Source organism: Vicugna pacos, chromosome 3, assembly GCF_048564905.1.
Source record: "Vicugna pacos chromosome 3, VicPac4, whole genome shotgun sequence".
Lineage (NCBI taxonomy): Eukaryota > Metazoa > Chordata > Mammalia > Artiodactyla > Camelidae > Vicugna > Vicugna pacos.
In genome coordinates, this window is record NC_132989.1 from 112219906 (window position 1) to 112242983 (window position 23078).

A 23078-nucleotide genomic window follows, 5' to 3' on the forward strand; every position below is an offset into this window, starting at 1 on the left:
TCCAGATTGTTTATTTCTAATCACCCTTTCAAAGCACAGCGACTTTGCCATCTGCACAGCAAGAGGCAAACATTTGATAAATAGTTCTTTGAAATGTGGAAAATGTCACTGTACTTGTGTTTTCTTCAGGCTGACAACATATGGCATATTTCTAATTTTTCCACTAGGATTTCTTTCTCAATGACTGACATATACTTGATTTTAAAACACAGCAAAATTCTTCTGGTAGAAATGACAAACACTTTTTATATAGCCTATTCCTGGTTTGAATTTTTAGTTTTTAATGTTTGATTAAGCATGTTCACCAGTTTGCTCTTGCATTTTGTTAAGTTAGCCTTATTTAAGCATTGGCTTTTTAAAAAAATTTTTTTTGGTGGGGAATAGTAATTAGGTTATTTATTTATTTACCTTTTAATGGAGGTACGTACTGGGTATTGAAACCAGGACCTTGTGCATGATAGGCACACGCTCTACCACTGAGCTATACCCTCCCCCATGCTCCTGCATTTTGAATTACACATCTCTCTGTTGGCCATTCATTCATTCTTTCAACAAATCATGGTGGTTTATGGCCATACTGTGCTACACTGTATTTTAGGTACTAAGGGTAAATCAGTGTATAAAATCAAAATCTCTTTTTTCAAAGGGCTTTTTTTTAAGATGCTCTGATTGCATTTAGTTTTTCTGTTTATGCTTTTGTAGATGAGGTGCAATTTTAAGGGATCTAAACATTAAACATAGTGATAAACACCCCCTTGAAAATCTTTTTTTCTTAGCTTTTATATACTATTGATTTTACTCAGATTTAAACTTTCCACTTTTGTTTATAAATATCAAGTCATAGTTTGTCTTACTTACCATATTAGTTTTCTAGCGCTGTTGTAAGAAACTACTGCACACCAGGTAGCTTAAATAATAGAAATTTATTATCCCGGACTTTTGGAAGCAGAAGTCCATGATCGAGGGTATCCTGCTCAGGGCTTCACGGGAGAATCTGTCCTGCATCTCTCCTATTTACCGGTGGTTCCTGGCAACCTTGGCATTCCTTGGCTTCTACTGTGTCACCCCAATCTCTGTCTTCATCTTCACTTGGTGTTCTCCCTGTGTGCTTGCCACCTCTTCAAATGGTGCTCCTTTGCAAAGGACACCAGTCACATTGGATTAGAGGCTCACCCTACTCCAGAGTGATCTCATCTTGATTAATTACATCCTGCAACAACTGTACTTTCAAATAAGGTCACATTTTGAGGCACTAAGGGTTAGGACTCAACAAGTGGATTTCATTTGAGATTTACAGATGTTAGCCACTATATATAAAAATAGATTAAAAAAACAAGTTTCTGCTGTATAGCACTGGGAACTGTGGTCAATATCTTGTAATAACGTTTAATGAAAAAAACATATGAGGAGAAATATGTGTATGCATGTGCATGACTAAGACGTTGTGCTGTACACAAGAAATTGACACATTGTAACTGATGGTACTTCAATAAAAAACACAGAAAAAACAAACAAAAAGAAGTGATTTTCTGGGGAGACAATTCAATCTCTAACAGGTACTATATAGTGGATGAGATTGATTTATTCACTGAACACATGTTTTTTATGTTCTTACTAAATGGTGGCACTGTGCTAGGGAAAAGTAGTTCAGAATTATTAAGCAAAAATTAGCATGTTAAGGTCCTGATTTTGTGAAACCGACGAATCAGTCGTGCTCATGGTATCCCTGGCTATTCCACGCCCTTCAAGTTAAGAACAACAACAACAAAAAAGCTGCTTTCTACTTTGGAACTAGCTGTGGCTCCCTGGTTAGTCCTTGGTCATTAAGCCACTGGACAGTCAGGTCCTGTGCTGTGTCCCATTACGTGACCCTGTTCTGGCCACACTTCAGCCCCTGTATGTGAGGACAGTGGCACCCAGGCAGTTACAGGATAACTCCCTGACCTTCACCTTCCTGCTTTACTTAGAGCAAGTCTGCGACGTGCAGATTCATCTTAGTCACTTCCCACGAAGCTTGATAAAGACACTAACAAGACTTACACCATTCATGAGGTTTAGTAGTAAAAGAGTGGTCTTCCAGTGAATATAGTGATTACAAGGACTCAGATATTGAGATTTTTGAAGAACCATCAGTGCATCAAAAAGCTGGCGACAGGATAAACATGGCATCTCTAAAATTAGAGTGGAGGTTACAGTAAACAACAGGTGCTCCATGAATCCAGCAGCTCGGCAATTAAGAACAGAGTGACATAGACGTTCTGGGCTACGCTGCTTTACGCTGCTAACAGCTTTCTCCATTTGCAGAATCTGTGGAATAATCATAGCTGGGAGATTGCTTTCATTTTAACGGGAATCTGCGAACACATGTCCTAATTTGCTTCAGGAGTTGCAACATTAGACTTCAGAATCTGGCAAGGAATGTTTTTGTGTCTCTTTGTGTGTGTGTATTTTAGTCTATCTATCCCTTACTTAGGAGTGTTCATAATGCATTCGAGAGAGTTGGCTTTATAAATTTTAAAAAGTCTTTGGGGAGCTATTATACATCCTTCTTTGAAATATGTATTAAATTGTTTCTGTAAGGTTATTCATTCTTAAAGATCACATAAGCTTTATTTGGGTAAATATGGGTTTTCTGGGGTTACAAAGGAAGCCCTGTTTTCCTTCCATTACACAGAAATATGGACTGTGGAGAGTGGAGCTGGGAGAAACGGTAGGGCAGCCGCCAACGCTGTCATCAAGCGCCAAGCGAATGAAACTCTCATAATTTCACCACGATAAGAACTAGGACTCATACCAAATTCCCTTGAATCTAAATCCGAATCAGACAGCAGTGTTTGAACTACTTTGGGCTACTGATAATTGATAATTCAAAAATAGATCCAGCTAATCTTCAGCTTCTCTGGACCAGATCAAATAATATACTTTATATTCTCTTTAAAAGCATGGTCTGTTAAAACTAAACATGTGGCCCTTGAAAACATTTACTTCTTGAGATTTCATTGATCCAGACAGGATCAGAGTCAGTCTCGTGGGACCAGAAATAGTCACTTAGCATTTTGAATAGGCAGCTAGAAGATGAATTACTTAAATCTGAAATATGAGCCAGAATTGTGTAGCTTTGTCTCAGGCTCAAGCTAAGAGAGTTCTTTCTTTATTTTTTTGGCATTATCTTGAGCATCATAGCAGTGAGGCGGATACTTCTTGCTAAGCTCTGTTGTCAGTCTTCATTACGTATTGTTGATCAGGTTTATGGAAACAGGGAGGCTGTATTCCTTTATTTATTTTCTCCTCCTGCAGTAGTGACGCAGGCTGGCTGGGACGCTTGACAGTCTCAGCACAACAATATTTGTTCTAATAGATGAAGTGTAATTTATCCACCAAGACATTTAGTGAGGGTCTGTGGCATCTTCAGGAAAATGTCTGCCTGTAAGCGTGGATGTCAGTTCCTCTAATGATGCTCCAGCCTGCCTCTCTCTCCAGTGGTCCTTCTCTAAGGAGAAAATAAAACGAGTTTCTGTAAGTCTTCTCTGGAGGAAAAGAGAGTGTGTATTAGCAATTGCTCAGGAGGCAGTGTTTGTTGATAGGTAGGTAGGTTTTCTTGTTTCTTTTTCATTGCTGTCTTTTCAGATTATTTTGTAAGACAAGAAATGCAAGCTTTTGCTGACTCTCAGATTCAGTAATCAGTCTCTGGGAGTGATGACATTACCTCCCGGGCATTTTTGGAAAATAAGGGAAGGCTCTTTACCTGCTCCGGATCATATCACAACATGAAGTCCTGGTTCTAATCCTTGGTTCAGACTGAGCCAGGTTAACCTTTCTTACGTACAGTGGTGCTCCACGTGTTTGAGAAGAACTCCCACGCCTGCTCCTGGTTGTCTGTAAAGCAGCGCTGTCCAGCCGAAACCAAATGGGAACCACACAGGGAACTTAAAATTCTCTAGGAAGCCATGTTGGAAAATGCAAACAGAAAGAGCTGAAATTAATTTTAGTGATACATTTGCATTAACCCAACACATCCAACATATTGTTTTAACATATTCAATATAGAAATCATTACAGAGATATTTCACATTCTTTTCTCACCAAGTCTGTGTAGTTAGGTTGTATTTTATGCTTACAGAACATCTTAATTTGGACTAGCTTCATTTTAAGTGCTAAATATTTGCATGTCATTAGCTAGTGGATACTGTGTATTGGAGAGCACATTCAGAACTGAATATCCCCGGTGCCTTTGAATAATCCTGGTAGTTATAGAGGTTTGAGCTTGTCTTCTGTCATGGTCTAACTGATTTATAGCTCATTGATATGTGGTTACAGATGCTTTTGTATTGCAGGTGTGTTTTCTTGAGGCTAGACTGGAGTTGCACCTTGTCTGACCTGGTTAAGAGCCTGGGGTGGTGCCTCCCAAAGTTTGATGTGCATACAAAATCACCTGGGGATCTTTCCAATCTGCGAAGTCTGATTATGTATGTATGTCTGGAGCGGATCCCAAGATTCTGCATTTCTAATTAGCCCCCAGGTAATAGTGACAATGCTGGTCCAGAGACCACACTTTAGGTAGCAAGAGCCTAGGGCATCTGTTTGCAGGAATCTCTTATTATAGGTCATTCCAACTTATACTTACTACTGCTACAACCCCTAAGGAGATGTTGTTCATATATGTTTCTACCTCGCTTTTCCATGCCGCTCTTGTTCCTGTGGTCTTCTAATCCTTCGTGTGGAGGTTTGCATTTGTTCCTGGTACAGCTTACAGGAGTCAGCCTGTCCAACTGGACTGAAGAGGTCATCGTGGATCCAAGCTCTTCAGTATATTCACAGTTGCCTCCTCCCTTTGTGTAAGCCCTACTCCCGATACCGTGTACTCAGTATCATCTTTCATATCATGAAAAAAGTCAGGATTTCTGCATTGAAGTTGATTTCATTAATTAGTATTTTTCAGGTTATAAGAATTTGGGCAGTAAATACTTGAGCAAATTAGATACCTGGTGAACCAGATAGACCGTATGGAATCCTGAAAATTCTTTGCTAATTTTCAGAGATACTGTGCTTGTTGGGTCTCTTCAATAAATGATGTCGGGAAGCTAGACAGCCACATGCAAAAGAATGAAACTGGACCACCATCTTACATCATGCACAGAACTTAACTAATTTGATTAAAGACTTGAATGCAAGACCTGAAACCATAAACTTCCTAGAAGAAAACTTTGGCAGTAAGCTCCTTGACATTGGTGTTGGTGAGAATTTTTTGGATCTGACTCCAAAAGCAAAGGCAACAAAGCAAGAAATAAACAGGTGGGACTACATGAAGCTAAAAAGCTTTGCAAAGGAGAGGAAATCACTAACAAAAATAAAAAGGCAGCCTATGGACTGGGGGAAAATATTTGCAAATTGTATATTCAATAAGGGGTTAATATCTAAAATATATAAAGAACTCATACTACTCAATTGCAAAAAAAAAAAAAAAGAACTATCTGATTATAGAATGGGCAGAAGATCTTAATAGATATTTTCCAGAGAAGACATAAAGATGGCCAATAGGCACATGAAAAGATGCTCAACGTCACTAATTATCAGGAAATGCAAATCAGAACCTCAGTGAGATATCAGCTCACACCTGTTAGAATGGGCACCACCAAAAAGACAAGAGATAAATGCTGGTGTGGATATGCAGAAAAGGGAACCCTTGTGCACTGTTGGTGGGATGGTAAATTGGTGCACCCACCATGGAAAACAGTATGGAGTTTCTTCAAAAAATTAAAAATAGAACTATCATATAATTCACCAATTTCATCTCTGGGTATTTATTTGAAGAGAATAAAAACACTAATTCAAAAAGATATCTGTACTCCCATGTTCATTGCAGCATTATTTACAGTTGCCAAGATATAGAAGCAGCCTAAGTGTCCATCAGTGGATGAATGGATAAAGAAAAATGTGGGATATATATATATATATATATGACATATATAACCTTGCCTCTAGGCAGGAAAGGTTCGTAAGGAAATGCAGTTTGGCGGTAGATTGATGAAGTTGGTTCCATTGGAATCAGAGGGTCTTTAGATAAATTCATAGAGCAAGCTCTTCATTGTAAGGCTTTCTTTTGAATGAAAGGTCTCAGAGTCATAGAACTTCAGAGCTTGAAAGTCCATTAAGTGCCATTCTAGTCTAATCCCTAATTTTACAGATCAGGAAGCTTGGACATAAAAAGATTATGCGTGTATATACAATGAAGTACTACTCAGCCATAAAAAAGAATAAAATAATGTCATTTGCAACAACATGGATGGGCCTAGAGATCATCATTCTAAGTGAAATAAGCCAGAAAGAGAAAGAAAAATACCAGATGATATGATTTACATGTGGAATCTTAAAAAAAAAAGACACAAATGAACTTATTTACAAAACAGAGACAGACTCACAGACATAGAAAACAGACTTGTGGTTACCAGGTTATGTGATTTGTCCAGGAAAAGCTGGCCAGTTTCTAGACAAGCTATGATCTATAATGTCCCCTCTGCTGAAATGTCCACACCCCAGAGAGGCTATCCCAGCCAGGGTCACTCTGTATGCCTTGCCCTGCTTCATGTTTGTTTCTTACCTCCACGTCTTTGCCGTGCTGTTTCTTTTTTGTCTGCCTTACCTTCTAGAGTGGAAACTTCAGGGGAATAGCCATTTGTTGTTTTACCTGTTTTATTCTGATGCCCGGCACAGAGTGTGTGGTGAGTAAAGATTTCTACTGACTTAATCAATTTAAGGCTTAAATTCAGTGATCATGTTCCAAGTTTAATTAATCCTTTAGCTGCAGTGACTTAGGGCTCCTGGGGACCCAGTGTCTCATTTGTTTTTTGTTGTTGTTTATTTTGTCTGGGGTTAATCGATTGCTGATCTGGGAGTTAGAGGTCCTGTAAGGCTGATGGTAGTCGTTCTGTAAGAGACTAGCATACAAAAAAAAAGGGATTTCTAAAATGGGCTGGCAAGAAAAGAGAGGGTGAGGATTGCCTGTTGGAAGGTCACTTTGCTTCCACTTTCATTACTGTTCTTTGTGAAGAGCTGAAGGGATTCCTTGAGCATTTGCAGAAAATTGGCTGATTTGTACCATAGATTTCTCAGATCTAAAACTGAGAGATATCATAGGCCTGTTTGTGGTGAGAATTCAATGAAATAACGTATTTCGGCCACTCAAGGTGATGTTTAAAATAAAATTTGTTTCATTAGTACCATTATCACGAAAATATCTTAATTTAAATAATTTGTGTCATCGATTTCTCTATTACATTGAAACATAATTTTTAAACTTTGTCAATAACTGCTTTTTAGAATAAGTCTGTACATGAAAAAGTGGAGTTTCTCAGTCACTTTCATCCATAGTACACGAACAAATAGATTTGGGGTGTTCACGGTTTTAAAGTTGAAAACCTTAGTGACCAACATTACCTCCTAGTAATTACAGCTATGATTTCCCCTTGAACCTACTTCTCATTGAAAATAAACCTCAGAATGGTAACTCTAGAGACTTTTTATCCTGAACAGTGGGGATTCCTATTCACCCATACTCATGATCTCAAATAACACAAAATAACCCAAAATTATTTGGGGTGGGGGCTCAGTTTGCTGCATTTGAATCCGATTGTGCAGGTTTTAAAAGTTGCGTCTACATCGTGGAGAGTGGCCATTGCCCACTTCATGTTTATTTCATTGAAACATATAAAGCGTGTGGAGCATTTTTATTGTTTTGAATATTCATGTCACTGGGCCTCACATTTCTCTGGATGCCATAGATAAGAAATAAAATCTTCCCCTAACCTGAGATGATTAATTCTGAGGGGCACAGATCCCCTCATAGTACATTTTGAAAATGATCTTCAACACATGGTAGTAAACAATGAATATTTCATAAAGAAACATTATTTATGGTATTTTAAGCAACTTTGTCGAGAGATTTTGTATTGATCCAGTTTGTATTTAGGAAGGGCATGCTTGTTGGTCTGTGAATTTTTTTTAGGTTGTTTAGAGTTCTGTTTGGCTCAGAATACTTACGTGAAGTTATGATTTTTTTCCCTACTAGTCAAAAATATTGCAGTAACTTTTATAATGTTTTTAAGAATAAAAAGTATCAGATTTTTCCATGATTAATTTTCTCAGTACGGATTATTTAAAATGGAAGGCTTGACTCTAGTATTCAGAGAATAATGGCTTATATTTAAAATACCTCTCTGTGGCAGTTTTAAAACATATCCATAAATTTAATTATCTTCCCCTTGAATATAGACTGGATTTAGTGATTCGATTCTAATAACTACTATGCGGAGGGCTCAGGACTACCTCCCCTGGTCATAAAGAGCTGAGTAATTTCCACAGACTCTGTCTCCATCTCTGTCCCTGTCTGTGCCTCTGTCTCTTTCTTTCTCTTTCTCTCTCTGGAGACACTCACCTTCGGAGCCCTGAGCCTGAATGTAAAAAATGTGACAACCAGAAGGCAGCATCCTGGAAATAGAGACCACAAGGGATGCCCAAGGGGCCCAGATGTCCCAGCCCCAGCTGTTTGTGTCTTTCCATCCCAGGCATCTGGTCTGTGAGATGCCTCCAGCCGTTAGTCACTCACGTTCTGACTGCAGCCACACGCAGGACCCCAGTGAACCCCACTTAGCTGACACCAAGTAACCTTTGGAGCCGTCCACGATAGATGGCAATACTTTTTAAAGTTGTCATTGTTCTATACCACCGAGCCTGAGGTAGTTGGTTATGCATAAATTGGTGACTCTGGAACACTATTTTCTGGAAGGGTCTCATGACAAACCTGAGTTTGTTGACCCCCAAGTCAAGAAATTCAGAATGAAATCCACACCCCGCCCTTTCATGGCTCCTGACAGAACAACTCAACTCTTGAAAGGGAAGACTTCAGCTTTCTTGATGATTGGATATTGGAACACCATATCAATTTCCCTCTTATACTTTTATATTTAAATGTCCTAGACGGAACTAAATTAGTCATTTCAATATCGCATCGTTCTGCCATCTTTATTTCCGTCATAGTATTTGAATTGTTTGGTTACAGATTCTCTCTTAACTTCCAGTTAGTGGAGGACTTTCTTTAAATGTTGATTGTGAGTTGCACCATTGTGTTAGGGGCTAATGTGACAGGAAAGATGCTGACGGACATTTTTAAGATGCGGATTTTGAAACCTCCAATGTGAAAGACATTAAAATGTGAAAAAAGTGTATCTCATAAGTGGATGCAAGGTATTTAATATTGATACTCTCATATTCTAGCAAAGAATATTAAAAACTAAAACATACATTTCAAGATAGGCTTCACGGAGTATTGCTTGAGTTGGATGAGTCTGTTTTCACGGGCCTGGCTTTCATTCTAAAACAGAGAATGTAGGCAGTCAGGTACTCAGAACGGAGCCTGTTCTGGGGCAGCTGAGTCACATTGCCCTGAATCCACAGCAGTCTGTTTCAGACTTCCATGTGGAGTAGAATCCTGACTGAGAGGGCTAATGAACTTCAAGAAGGCTGACCTCCACTTAAGGAGAGGCTTCGGCTTCTGTATTTTTTCATCTCCACCCGACTCTGACGCACCCTGAAGTTTGAGAACCGTTACCTGGAATACACGTATATTCACATCTGGCACAGAAAATGCAAAATAAATGTGCCTGATGATTTTGAGATCCTTAAAGGGCAGCGAGGGAAATCTAAACATGCAGGGCTGGAAGGGAAGGAACCCCAAGAAGCACAAGGGAACCCCAGGAATCGTCACGTTTGGTGGAAGCGAAGGGAGTGATTTGTGGAGAGCCTGGAACCTCCTTTCTGGGCAGAGGGAAGTCCGAGATGTGAGGCTCGGTCTGGGATGCCGGGGAGGGCAGGTATCTCAGGAGGGAATGTGAGGGTAAAAAGGAAAGAAAGCACGAAGAACACAAGTGGGGTTTTCGGAACAGAAGCTGTGTGTAAACACGTCCCAGCACGGTGAGGACCGGAGCCCGGAGAACCCAGGGCAGGCGCCTGGTCTGTGCAGAAGGCAGTGCCAGCTGGTCATAGGCTGTCGGCTGCGGTCACGGAGCAGCGTGGAGGGCCTGCAAGTATTAATCAGAGCAAAAGTGTGTGCATTTGGCTCTTTCCAGTATTGGTTTGTTTCCAGAATACCACCCCAAGTTTCAGTGACCAACCGGTTTGTGCATATTCATGACCGGATATCGTGTACATGTTTTTCTCACTCTAGAACATGTTCTCAAGTCTTTGAGCTGAAGAAACAGATTCAGGAGAAAATTAAAAGGCTTTGGGTCAGGACAATCAAAAACAAAAACTTCACACTTCTTGTCCAAAGGATCTCTTTGCTCCCCAGAGATACTCCAACTATAGAATAAGCTGAAAAACACGGGCAGGTCCAGTGCAGTGACTTCAAACCCAGCCGCTGGGGCAGTGGCCTAACTCCCCAGCTATGGATTGTGATTCCAGCTGCCACGTCTTACAGGGACTAGTCCCTCCTGCCCTCGACTAGTCATCCCTTCCTTATCATGTGCTGGTTAAAACAGGATGTATAGGAAGCACTGCAGAAATTCTAGCAACCGGCTTTGACTTTACATCTACAAATACACAAGCTATTCATCATGGGTTTCTATCTTACATATTACGTTAACTTCACTTAATTAAATGGGCCCCTGTTAGACACTCTTGTTAGAACAATTGGTTGGAAAGGAATTGTCTTAAACAGGTAAATCAATTTATCTTCTGGTGGTGGTGGTATCTTTTTATTATCATCTGTTTCCATTATTAAATGGCCATTTATTAAGTTTAGAACATACCATGTCTTGAGTAGACTCCTTCAGTATTACAGCTGCTTTGGAGAACATAGTCATGGGTAAGCCGACAGCCTCGTTCAGAGCAGGCACTCAGTACTCTTCTGTTCTCTTTCTTTTTTTTATTTTTATTTTTTATTTTTTAAAACTTTTTTAACATTGTTTATTGATTTATGATCATTTTACAATGTTGTGTCAAATTCCAGTGTAGAGCACCATTTTTCAGTTCTTCTGTTCTCTTTCCTTCCTCATCCACTCACTTAAGTTTTGTCGTCCTGTTTCCTACGAGGCATCTTACTGTCAAAGGAGGCAAGTTGAGAGGCCTGTGAAATGAGATTTGGAAGTCTTGCTACTTGTGTTTGTAGTTCTGGCTTCTCTGGCGTGGGAGTCAGAATTTGTTACTGTATCTGTGATGCAATGAAAGGCCACTCGTCATGGCATCCGACCCAAGGCCTTGCAGGGTACCGGTGTTCTGTGTTCCAGTTTACCTGAGTGCTCTCAGATCGCCTTTTGTCTCCTGTTCAAAAGTCCACACCATACAAGTGCTTGTTTTGGCTTCTGACGCTATCTGGGGAAGCAAAGTTAGAAGGCAGAGGAAAGGTCTGCGGCTGCCATTGGTGCGGGTGTTGCAGATGAAGGTAACCACGGGTGGAGCGGGAGAGAGAAGCAGAGGAAGCGATCATGATTCGTCCGTAAAGCATTTATTTTCAAATGACGAGGTTTACGCAGCACTTCCGCAAGCATTTTGATGGTGCAGGTGCTGAGAGTGTTAGCTCTTTGTCACTGGGTCTGCACTTACATTTTGTGCTCCAAAGTCCCCTTTTTCTTTGATTTTTACCTCTAGCCATTGCCTGGCTGCTCCCAGAGCACGCCGCTCCCTCCCTCCCCCAGCGCCACCTGCCTCGCCCACACATGTTGAATTTGTCCTGGCGTTGGTCCTTCGGAGCTCTGTCAACGTGATTCGTGTTTTTAAAAATTCAGGTATGCTTCAGGATATACATATAATAAAACTCAAAGTTTTAGGTTTAAATCCAATGACTTTTGACAGATGTGTACAGTTTTGTAACCACCACCCAGAGAAAAATACGGAACAGTTCTCTCATTCCACCAAGCCCTGTCTTGCCCCGCTGGGGTCATCCCCTCTTTCTGTCTTCAATGCTTGGCAACCCCGTCTGATTTCTGTCCTTGGAGTTTAGCCTTTTTCAGGACGTCACATACGAGATTCATGCTGTGTGTAGCCTTTCGGGTCTGGCTTCTTCACTCATCGCCACGTATTTGACTTGTACGATGTTGTGTCTTACATCAACACTGCAATAAAAAATTACGTAGTATTCTGTATGGCTGTTTGTCTCCGTTTGTTTGTCCATTCACCAGTAATGGGCATTTCCACTGTTTCCAGTTATCAGTTACTATGAATAAAGTTGCTGTAACCATTTGCTGACAGATGTCAGACATAGGTTTTTATTTCTCAGGTAGAATGCCCAGGAGTGGGACTGCTGGGTCACATTCTTCCATGTATGTTTTCACTTTTTAAAACCCATCAGATTCACCCCGAATTGCTGTGTGCTTTTCCATTCCCACCACCAGTGCAGAAGCGTCCGTGTTCCTGCTCAGCACTCTGTGGTTTCAATATATTTCTATTTTGTCCATTTTAGTAGGTGGGTGGTGGGATTTCATTCTGGGTTTACTTTGCATTTCCTTAATAGCCACTAATGTTGAGCATTTTAAATGTCCTTTTTTGCCCTCTGTATTGCTTCTGTGGTCAAGTGTAAATACTATAGTACCGCAGTCCATGGTGGGCTCAATCCGCGGATGCAGAAGAACTGTGGGTGTGGAGGAGCCATCGATATGGAGGGCCCTTTATAAATTGTACCTGTGTGTATGCATGACTGGGACAGTGTGCTGTACACCAGAAATCGACAGATTGTAACTGACTGTGCTTCAATTAAAAAAAATTGTATGTGGATTCACCCCTATGTTGTTTGGGGGTCCACTTTATTTCAAAGAGCAGAAGTTTTAGATCTTAATGAAGTTCTGTTTTGTAATTTTTCTCCTTGATGATTCCTAACTTTTGTATAATACACATAAAGTCTTTGTCTAACTCTAAATGCTTTCTCTGAGGATTTTTACACATTAAGTTTTACATTAGGTCTATGATCTTTTTATGTTGATTTTTTAATCTGTGGTATTAGGTCCTTTTTATGTATATATCCAAAAATATGTCCGGTTATAGGATCAGTTGTTGAGAAGACTTTCCCGTCTCTGGTGAAATTATGTTGGTACATTTGTCAAAAACCAATTGACTCCCCTGTGAGGGGGCATATTTCTGAAATCTCTTCTATTCCTTCATTCTGTATGTCTGTTTTTCTGTCAACAAGACACTGCCTGGACACTCTGGCTTCATGTTACATCTTGAATGAGGTAATATAAGTCTTTTAAATTTATTCTTTTTCAAATTTTTTTTCTTGGTTTTTCTCTAAATGCAAAATTTTCTATCAACCTGTCAATTTTTACAGAAATGACTGCTGAAATTTTGATTAGGATTTCATCAAATTTAAATATAATTTGGAGACATCTTAGTAATAATATTGAGTGTCCCAACCCATGAAATAAATTCCTGTCCTTATTTTTACTGCATAAATCTTGTTATTTTATGACATTTATCTCTACATATTTTGATACTCTAAATAGAATTGTTTTATTTCAGTTTCCAATTGTTCCTTGCAAGTACATACATAAAAAAATTAATTTTCCATGTTGATCTGTGTCCTGCAGTCTTGTTAAGGGAGCTTGTTAGTTTTAGTAACCTTTATGTAGATTCTTTGGGAATCAGTACGTAACCAATTATGTGGTCTGTGAATAATTACTGTTTCATTTCTATCTTAACAGATGATGTATCTTTTATTCACTTTCTTTCATTTTACTGGCTGGAATCTCTAGTACAATGTTAAATAAAGGTGACAAGAGTATACATTCTTACTGCACATTCATTCTTAGGGGAAATTGTTAAGCTTTTTGTTACTAAGAATGATTTTAGGTGTTAGTTTTTTCCTAGCTCTTTTCCAGGTTGGGATTGTTCCCTTGTACTCCTACTTAGGTTGCAGAGAGTTTTTATTAGGATGTTGAATTTGGTTAAGTGCTTTTTCTTCCTGTGGAGGTAGGATGGAGGCTACCTCCTCACCCCTGGCGATGAACGCTTGCGCTTCTGCCCCCCCCTTCCTGCCTCCTCCGTCAGGACTGGAGTGAATGCATTTGCTGACCTTCCTTCAATGCTTTTCTTCCTACATGAGAAGTGTCTGGGGATGAGGGCTGTGTTTTATGCCTGTTAGTTGAATTTTTAACTGTGTACTACGGACATTTATGAAATGACTTCTCATTGGCAGAAACGATATTTAACCCACTTCTTTTCAAGTCTGGATAGATTATGAGGGACCTGGGAATAAAGTCTAATATCTTTTTAATCTAAAAAATTTAATCAGTATTTACAAATATTTTCTAAAATTCCTATATATATATACACACACACACACATATATACATACATATATAAATTGTGACATTACAATTATTTTGAAAGGTAGTAAAAACTTCCAGTGAAATGGCATTGATCACCACAGCATCCCTACTTCCCTGTCTGTCAGAGCAGTGTAATCTCTTCCTTGAAGTGATGCTCTTTTGTTCTCTTCCTTACCTATTCTAAACCCTCCACCAAGCTAACCTGGCGCATTTTGTACTTCTCTAATGCAGTAGCTTTTAATACTTTCATGTATTTCCCTATCAACATAATCAACCTTTAGAAAATTTCTATCATTATAAGAATTATTGAAATCGATTTATTCAGTCCTATTTCTTATACTCAGCGATCACAGTTACAAATCATCAATTAACTAAACAAGCAAACAATCAAACAGTACCGACAAAAAGCTCACTAATGCCTCTGTAAATGTGTCAAGTAGAGGACTCGATACATTGAGCTTGTTTCTGTCAGGTACGCAGGTTGAAACAGGAATGCTTGATGGCTGCTTTCTTTTTGACGATTTCCAAATTTATTTAAATTACCAGTAATGCTTTGTTATTTTGCTGTTGGTGGTTTTTTGCGGAGTGTTTGAGAGAGAGAGAGAAAAATTATCTTTGCTCTTCTTAGATTGTTGAACTTTATGCTCACGTGTGTATCCGTACAAATCAAGGACCTGTGGTAAGGATGCTGGTGACAGAGCATTGCAATCTAGTCTTTGGAGTTTGGGGATTAAAAGTGCCTCGTATTGTGTATTATACTTGTCACGCAAACATTTCCCTGGATGCCATTCACAATTCCTAATGAAGATATAATTTTTAAAGTAAAACTGTATAATAGGCACTAAAGTGGTACTTAATAGCCTAGAAACCTTTTACAGATCATCATAAATAACACCTTTCTCCCAGTTATTCACTAATATGAGAGCATTGTTTTACCTTAGAAAATTTTTATCATGTAAAGAAAATACTTAACGTCAATGTGGTTAATGAAAATGAGCTGCTTAACAGCTAAAAAACTCAGTGCTTTTATGATGACTCATATTTATACCTTCATTGTCATTATATTCAGATATGAAAATGTCCTCTGTGATTAATGATTTGGGCAGGCCGCTGGTGTGCTCCTGTAACTGTGACAGTAATGCTTTTTGCGTCAAGCTAAAAAATATTGAGGTATTTTCCTTGAAAATATTTGAGAACGAAATCGAGTCGATAACATTCCTGATAGACTATAATAATCAACTCAGTGCAGCCAGCCCAAACTCAAAAACACAGTAACTGAGAACAACTGCGTACATCATTAGTGGTTTTCCTTAACTTGATCTTTTGTTCATCTTCTTAGAGGGCAGTAAGCGTCAAACTTTGAAATCTTCACCATGTGTAGCTCTTTAATTCTTCTCATTTTAATCCGTGTTTTACTTCTGAACATACTTCCTATTCATTCAACTCAATATATATTTAAATTGTTGACACAGGCATTAAAATTAGGCTCAGAATATGGATTCAAGGAAAGTAGAACTAAATATAAATGATCAGTGGTTAGAATAATTGAATCACTTTAAAACAGCCATATTAAATGTATCATTATCTGTTGTTTTCTAACAAAAAAAAAACTGCAAACAAAACAGCTTAAGACAATATGCGTTCATCATTGTGTGGCTTCTGTGGTTAAGAAATGCCCTCAGATGGGTCCTGTTTCATAGTCTCTCACAAGCCCTGGAACAAGATGTACAGTCTCATCTGAAGGCTTGCTTGGGGAAGGGTCCAGTTCCAGGCTCCCTTAGTAGTTAGTAGCCTTGAGCTCCTTGCAGGTTGTCAGAATGAGGTCTTCGTATCCTCAGTGGCTTTTCACCAGACACTTCCCTCGGTTCCTTGCCATACGGATGTCTCCAGTGTGGCATCTGGCTTCATTGCAGTACGACAGCCAAGAAGCAATAGTTTACTAGCAATATGAAGTCACACTCTTTACCTGATCTGTTTCACCTAATGACATCCCATCACCATTGCCTGTTACTGGTTAGAGGGAAGTTATTCATGGGGAAGGGATCACACAAGGCCATTAATACCAGATGTGGGGTTCACTGAGGTCCCTCTTACAGACTTCCTACCATACTGAAATAATCACTTGTTACACAAGCCAGGTATTTGAATCTTTGGTTAGAGTAACTGAAATTCTTTATCCTAGTATTCAGTTGCTTTGGAGAGTTTGAAACTCATAAACACTGTTCCTTTTTTGTTTACCATGTCACCAAAATTTCTTCTCCCCCAATTTTTTTCTGAATTCAAATTGTACCATCATTTATGACAACCCTCCAAAACACAGTGCTGGAAATACAAACCAAGACAGTAGTTAGGAACTTGATGGAAGGGTGTAACATAGAAGTCAAGATATTATTTTATTCAAATTCTTTTCTTGCCATTTTCTACATATCTCTAAGACTCATTTCTTCTTTTTCAAATGGAGATAATAATGCCATCTTATTTGACAGTTGTTACAGTTTAACATAAGATAATAAAAATAAGGCACTTGCTATAGTACTGGTGCACATCGATCGCTGCATAAGTGGGCTTTATCAGTATTATGCATGCCATTACTTAAAGAATGTGGAATTCTATTAGTGAAAACCTGTTAACTCATCTTTACTAAACTGAAGCTGTTTGCTTATTTTGGGACACTTTTGCTGGTGTGATTATTTATTTAAAGTTGTATTTAAGTGAAATAGAATTAAAATAATTAACTATTAATTAGTTACTGAATTATAGACTACAGAGGAGCCACGTCTTACTGAGTTTCCACAAATCAATTACTATGTTCATATATCCAAATTTAATATTGTTAAAATGTCCATGCTTGCTGACATGACTGGCAGATTTGATTCAATCCCTATCAAAATACCAATGGCATTTTTCACAGACAAAAAACCCCCTGAAATGTGTGTAAAACCACAAAAGACTTCAAACAGCCAAAGCAATATGGAGAAAAAAAAAAAAAAGAAGGAAGCATCACACTGCCTGATTTTCAAACTATATTGTAAAGCTTTAGTAATCAAACCGGTATGGTACAGACATTAAAAAAGAACCGATAGATAACTGGAACAGAGTAGAGGGCCCAGAGATAAATTAATGCACATAAAGTCAACTAATCTTTGACTAAGACACCAAGAATACACAATGGGGAAAGGGCAGTCTCTTCAATAAATAGTGTTGGAAAAACTGGACAGCGAAATGCAAAAGAATGAAATTAGACCCTGTCTTACACCATTCACAAAGATCAACTCAGAATGGGTTATAGCCTTCAATTTAAGACCTGAAACCATAAAACTCCTAAAAGAAAACAGGGAAAATGCTCTTTGACATTGGTCTTGGTAATAACTTTTTGAGAATGGCACAAAAAGCACAGGCCACAAAAGCAAAAATTAACAAGTGGGACCACATCAAACTGAAAAGCTTCTGCACTGCAAAGGGAACACCAGAATGAAAAGGCGATCCATAGAATGGAAGAAAATATTTGCAAACCATGTATCAAACCATATTGCAAACCATGATAGGGAGCAAATAGCCAAAATATATAAGGAACTTAGACAATCCAATATTAAAAAAAAAAAGACCTGATTTTAAAAATGGGCAAAGGGCTTGAATAGCCAGTTTTACATAGAGGATATAAAAATGGCCAACAGATACATGGAAAGATGCTCAACATCACTCATTATCCGAAGAAGCATATCAACCCACAAGGAGATATTGCCTCATGTCTGTTAAGATGGGTCTTTTTAAAAAGTCAAAAAATAGTGAGTGTTGATGTGGAGAAAAGGGAACCACTGCATACTGTTGGTGTAACTGTGAATTGGTGCAGCCACTATGGAAAACAATATGGAGTTTCCTGAAAACACCAAAGACAGCATTGCTGTATGATCCAGAAATGCCGCTTCTCTGGGTATTATGGGTAAAGGAAATAAATGAAATCCATACCTTGAAGAGATAGCTTCACTCCCATGTTCATTGAAACATTTTTCATGACAGCCAAGATATGGAAACAACCTAAATGTCCATCAACAGATGAATGGATAAAGAAAGTGTGATACACACACACACACACACACACACACACACACACACACACAAGACATACAAACAGAGGAATATTCTTCAGTCTTACAGAAATAAGGAAATCCTGCCATTTGTGACAACTAGAGGACACTATGCTGAGTGAAAGGAGTCAGACACAAATAGGGCGTGATCTCACTTATATACGGAATCCAAAAAAATTGAACTCATAGACAACGAGAGTAGAATGGTGGTTTCTAGAAGCTGGAGAGAGGAAGCAATCGATCAGTGGCTGCTGGTCAGAGAGAACTGATTTTCAGTAAGAAGATGAGCTTCGGGAGAGACAGTGTATAGCACAGTGTGGTGACTGTAGTTAATAGTAATGTGTTGTATACTTGAAATTTATGAAGTGAGCAGAGTTAAATTGTTCTTACCACAAAAAGAGGCATATATAGAACAAGAGAAACTTTACCTTAGACATAATCATCTTCCCTAAAATTCATTACCCTGAATGGAGACAAAGGAAAGTAATAAATCAATTTGCAATACAAAAGTAAGTTGTGGACCTTAAGTGCACTATATTCACTATATAGTTAAATCCTTGTCAACTAGTGTTTGATGTTGCAGACCATGAATCAGAGCTCAGTATTTCTTTATGATTTTTTCTCAGGTAAACCTTACATAAAATGGCTTGAGTAAACTCAAGTGTTCCATTCCCTAAGTCCTGACAGATGGATTTTCAACCTTAGTTTATATGTGATATATGTTAAAAAATAATCAGTGTAAAAAAACAGAATGTAGTTTGAACACTGGTCAAAGTTATATTATCTACAAAAAAATCATATGAATTAAAGTTATAAATGGAGATTTTATTTTTATAGTATGTGGGGAGACATTGTTAGTGAATACTGTGGACATTAGTAGTTTGACCAATAAATGGTGGTTAATTTATAAATTCTAAATCCCTCAGCAAGCTTAATTTACCTTTGAGGATAATTCCTGTTACTGTGAGAATCCTGGGGCTGTCAGACTACTGCCAATTAGCCTGTGGCATGAACTAAACCTGGCATTTACTGCAAGTGTAGAGACAGAGAGCGTCCTTTAAAACCCACTTCATGGAACGCCTGAAGTTTCGAGGAAATTTGCTCAACTATGTAATAGAAATAGAGCAACTATCTTAGTGCTCTAAGCAACTATCTTAGCCCCGTTGACAGAAGACCTTATTTCAAAGTAACACATTAATTTCCAGACCATCTAGAAAAAGCCTGAGTTGGAGGAATTTTGTAAATTGCGAGAAATTAAATCTTGTATGTAGGATAAATGGCCAAAAGAATTTCACTTGAATATGTAAAACTTTTTATGAGCATGTCTTAGTTTGAGAATTGGTACTGTTGTCATTATATTAATTTACCATAGAGTTATGTGAATACAGGCTGTGTGATTAGATTTGGAGTAGAAACTAATGTAGTATGGATAATATTTTGCAAATATTGAAGTAATGCATTTAAATTTCTATGTGCAGACTTGTTTATTGCACTGTTTCCATTCTGCATTTGGGCCTTAAGGTTTATCATCTGGGGAAGGAGACAGATGTTGCCTAGTGTGGAGAGGCAACTTTAATCACAATTTGACTCTAACTTTTTTGAGGGGTGGGGTTGTGGAGGAGGTAATTAGGTTTATTTATTGATTGACTGATGGAAGTACTGTGGATTGAACTCAGGGACCTTGTGCATGCTAAGCACTTGCTCTACCACTAAACTTCCTCCCCCCAGCCTTTAACTTTTTAACATGTCTATCACGAATGCCTTGTGATGTATGCACACAGAAGGATTGTCCATATTTCCTGAATCCCATTTACCATATCAATAACCAGAATTGACAAGTTAGACTATAGGGTTCACTTCTGAGTCCTGATCACATGTGAGTGTTGGGAAGGAACGAGGCAAAAGCAGGGGAAGCAGGTAGTCAGACATGTGGTCCTGTCACCCCTCTTCCAAACAGAAGTTCTGAAAAAAGGAGGCGTGTTGGATGAATGTAGAAGAAAGCCAAAAGCTATGGGCTGTTGAGGGCTCTTCATTTAGCAGTCAGAGAAGAGTTCACTTTGCATGCTACCGAGTAAGAGCAGACTCATCAAAGTAAATTTCAGGGCTTTTTCAGAGTGCAGGGCTGTCTAGCTCTCCTGTGTCCCCCTGAAGTCCTCTTGCCAGGGACAAGGTCACCAGCTGCCAGGACAGGGCCCAGGAGTCTGCTGAGGCTCCTCCTGAAGAGTTGGCCAGGGATGTTGCCATGGCCAGAAAGAGGGACCATGCAGTCAAGGATGCTGCAAAGGTTGCTTTGGCTTGGATTCATCCAAACCTCAAGAGGACTGAGAGCACCTGTTGGCCCACCTGAGTCCAGGGGACGCCGACTTGACCTTGCCCAGCCCAGAGCATGAGAGCAGACTGGGGCATTTTCCCAGCCCCAGCACTTGTAGCAGAGGCCGACAGAGAACCCCTCCACTCCCCGGGTGGCCAACAACCCAGAACAGAGGACGTCCGGAGTTCTCAGAGCCCACCCCCAGCTATGCGCTCACGTTCCCATTGGGCACCATCAAAGAAAAGAAAGGGGAAGGCCAGACTCTGAAATCCTGGGTGTTGATCCCAGACGTACAGGTAAAGCCCGTGTTAGATGGTTTAAGTTATTTAGTCTTGCCTGAATCACCTCACTGCGGTGAAATTTAATTTTCCACCAACTGGTGGATTAGGCTCATAAAAATCAAAATTGTTATGGAGAAATGGGAGATTTTTTTTTCTTTATGTTGGCATGTGTGAGTGGTCATCTGAGACTCCACTCTAGTATTTTTCTTACTTTGTCATTTTTTTCAATTGAAGTATAGTTGATTTACAATGTTGTGTTAATTTTTTACGTACAGCACAGTGATTCTTTTATACATATATGTATGTTCCTTTTCATATTCTTTTTCATCATAGGCCATTACAGGGCATTGAGTATAGTTCCTTGTGCTATACAGTAGGACCTTGTTGATCTGTTTTTTTTGTATCGTAGTTAGTATCTGCAAATCCCAAACTCCATGTTTATCCCTCCCCACCCCCATTCTCCACTGGTAACCATGATTTTTTTTGGTTTTTTTTTTTAGGGTTTTGGGTTTTTTTGGTGGGGAGGAGGTAAATAGGTTTATTTATTTGTTCTTAGAGCAGATACCAGGGATTGAACCCAGGACCCCACACATACTAAGCATGCATTCTACCACTTGAGCTATACCCTCCCCCCTCATGTTTGTTTTCTGTCTGTGAGCCTATGTTTTGTAAAGAAGCTCATTTGTGTCCTTTCTTTTGTTACTTTGTCATTTTTGTAGTAAAATTATTCTAAAGTGTATTTATTGCTTTGCAATAAAAACTGTAGCTGGTATAACTAAAGTCCACAAGAAACAAGGAAAACCTTTTTGAATTCCTCATGTCTTTTTCTCCCCATTCCTCCGTATGTCTTCAGGAAGACCCAAGTGGAGAGGAAATCTTAATAAATAGTTGCTGCTGCCTGACAGCTACAGAACCCTGAATCCACTGGAATGAGGGGAAGCCATCTCCTCTCCTCACAGGCGTTCTGTTACATCTCACTGGGTATCTTGGAGACCCCACCAGTGGCATGAGGGGCGGAGGTAGAGCCTTCCTCTTTGTTCTCCTGAAGTTAGAACCAGACTCCCCACCTCTTAGCAAGAAAGAGGTTGACTGCAGTTCATCTCAGCTGTTCTCACTCATAGAGTGAGAACCTGCTTTGGGCTTCTGCTGAAATGCCCAGGCACCAGGAAGGATTCCACTCCTTATCCTGTTAGACTAAGAAATGGCTGGCACAAGCCCTATTACTGGAATGATCGAATTGATCACTAATGACCACTGGCTTACATGTAAGGTATTTACCATTTAAACATAATTAGATTTAAAAAATTGGGCATCGTAATCCAGGCAGTGTTTGTTACACAGCGCAAAGTGCAACTAACTCCTCTGTAATCAGAATAACTCAGTTAGAGTCTCATAGGGGTTTTATAAAAGTGATCAGTAGCTGTCAGTCGCTTGAAACAATTTGTCAAGTGACATCTCTCATTAAAGCCTTTACTATTGTTTAATTATGAAGGGAGGCATCTTGGTGGTACTCTTTGTTCCAAGTTCAGTATGTAAAGTAAAATAATACAGGTAAAAGTTCTACTTTAATGTTGGTTTTAATTAACATTTAATGTTAACTTTAATTTCAATTCATTGGTACAGAAACTTCACATTTTTCTATGGTTTTGAAATAATTTCAGTTTCTTTGTTTTCATTTTCATTTCATTCATGGCTATCTTCATGTTATTTCTATATTTGGCTGTACATCACTCCCTAATGATATCTGTCCTCTTAATGAACCTGCATTTTGTAGGGATTTGGGTTTTAGATATAATTTGTAGATATAATTCCTTTAACAGGTAAGATCCTGGCATCCATAAAACTCTCATTAATGAGACTCCTACAGAATGAGAGAAGAGCTTAAAGATAAATTCTTTGAAAAGTGTTTACCTTTTATAATCTAGATCTATTAAATCTGCTCTGGTCAGTTGTAACTTAGCTCCATTTCATCATAATAATGGACACACCAGCTCACTTACCTCATTAAGAAATCTTAACCATAAATCTGTATTGTAACCTCCACTGTGTTGTAACACTGTAAGTATTGTAACACTAAGTCTGTTATTTC

General features: G+C 38.9%; 1 protein-coding gene and 1 non-coding gene across 3 annotated transcripts in view; one reads left to right on the forward strand and one right to left on the reverse strand.

Annotated features, from left to right (window-relative positions):
* Positions 1 to 23078, forward strand: part of CTNND2 (catenin delta 2) — an 875933-nt gene that overhangs the window by 48521 nt on the left and 804334 nt on the right. The gene's annotated exons all lie outside the window — the stretch shown is intronic.
* Positions 416 to 492, reverse strand: TRNAD-AUC (transfer RNA aspartic acid (anticodon AUC)). Its single transcript has one exon. It is a non-coding gene; the product is annotated as a tRNA-Asp (tRNA).